The sequence below is a fragment of the Macaca mulatta genome, chromosome 6 (genome assembly GCF_049350105.2).
Source record: "Macaca mulatta isolate MMU2019108-1 chromosome 6, T2T-MMU8v2.0, whole genome shotgun sequence".
Taxonomy (NCBI): domain Eukaryota; kingdom Metazoa; phylum Chordata; class Mammalia; order Primates; family Cercopithecidae; genus Macaca; species Macaca mulatta.
Window position 1 is genome coordinate 9062043 of NC_133411.1, and position 1986 is coordinate 9064028.

The following is a 1986-nucleotide window of genomic DNA, read 5'->3' on the forward strand; positions in this document are numbered from 1 at the left end:
CTCCTCTTGGCCCTGTAACTATTATGAATTGCAGTATTACAGGTATCTTTAACCCATACCCAGTGTGTTAGTCCATTTTCATACTGCTATGAAGAAATACCCAAGACTGGATAATTTATAAAGAAAAAGAGATTTAATGAACTCACAGTTCCACATGTCTGGGGAGGCCTCACAATCATGGTGGAAGGTGAAGGAGGAGCAAAGGCAGGTTTTACATGGTGGCAGGTAAGAGAGTGCGTGCAGGGGAACTGCCCTTTATAAAACCATCAGATCTTGTGAAGCTTATTCACTATCACAAGAACAGCATGGGAAAGCCCATCCCCATGATTCAATTACCTCCCACCAGATCCTCCCTACCACACATGAGGATTATGGGAGCCACAATTCAAGATGAAATTTGGGTGAGGACATGCCAAACTGTATCACCTATTGCCAATTATTAAGTAACAAATGAATATATAACAACCATAGAAAAATGTAGACATTTTCCATGTAGAAAACATATTCTAACCACAGAAAAACTGTGGAAGACACTGTGATTGGTCAATTCAGTATTTATCACTACTTTTAGTTCATTTCTAAGGACACTCCTATGTTGGTTGGTTAGCTACATGTCCAACTAAAAGTCTCAATATTGTAGGATTCCTTTCATCTAGTGGTGACCTTTTGACATAGTTCTGGTCAACAAGAATCTTAATTTTCTTGGGTGAGACTCCTAGGAAAACTGCTGTTTTCAGATCAAAAGAAACAGATTCACTTAGCAGGGGAGACCTCATGATCACAAAGTTGATTTTCCCAGGGTAAAGCTTATCTATTGCACTCCACATGCACTGACCCCTGTCATTTTCCCACATGTGATAAACTCAACTGCATGATTGTGGCAGTAGGGAACTGCATTTACACTTTCCCCTAGTTAAAGAAATAAGAAAAAAAATACAGATTGAGCTGAACCACTATTTTGGCCCCTTTTCCTTCTCATATGTCTGGAATAAAAATGTGATGCCTAGAGGTAAAACTGCCATCCTGTGAGCATGAGGATGGCACCACACCCGACGGTCATAGAGCAAGAAAGCAAGAGGGGCTGGGTTCACTGGGGACAGTTTGGAATTCCATTTTCTATCCATAGCTGTATACCTCTAGTGTTCACTTATCTGAAGGAAAAGGGGTTTGGATAACTCACTTTTGCAAGTTTATGTTACTTGCAGCTTAAGAAAACCCTAACGGGTACCAAGTCTAAAATACTGCAAGGGAAAATAAAATGCAAAGAATCTTAGCAAACATCATAAAAGACACCAACAAAAATTCGGCCATGGGCACTTTTGAAGGGCATAACAGTAAAGTAACTGATATACACATATGCACACACATACACACAGGCACATACACATGTATATGCAAACACACACACATATATACACACACATTCTTCTTTTCCACTGATATTCTACCATCACTGGACATTAGGAGTGCACATAGAAAAATGTCAGGATAAATTAGTAAATTTTTCTCCTTTATTCATTTATTTAATTGAAAAGGAGAGATGGCATTAAAGTTTCCCCAGAAAATTTGTATAAATGCCCTTATTAGAAAGAACTAGCATCCTTGGAGTTTTCTTTACTGTCCTATGACTGGAGCAAACGACTTTCTATTTTGCCTGTTATTGCAAATTGCAAGGATCCGTGAACATTGATAATTGAAGCATGAAATGGAGGCCAATTTTACCTGAATTATAAATTTGTGCAATTGCTCTTGGAGACAATAACTTGCCCAACTGCCAACCTAACTCTGCAATCTGAACTAGGCTATCAGATTTCATGAGAAATAAAGGAGTTGGTCTGTATTAATATAATATTTTATACACATTTAATTTAGTTATTTTAAATCATCAACAAGATATATTTATAAAGACTATTACAATCTCGAGAATCATACAATAATTTCACTATCAGATGAGACTAATTTTACTCTTATTGGATACAATGTAGG

General features: G+C 37.5%; 1 non-coding gene across 1 annotated transcript; it reads left to right on the top strand.

The window, feature by feature from the left end:
* Positions 1 to 749: 749 nt before the first annotated feature.
* On the top strand, positions 750 to 912 carry LOC114679199 (U1 spliceosomal RNA). Its single transcript, XR_003730870.1, has one exon. It is a non-coding gene; the product is annotated as a U1 spliceosomal RNA (small nuclear RNA).
* Positions 913 to 1986: the final 1074 nt, after the last annotated feature.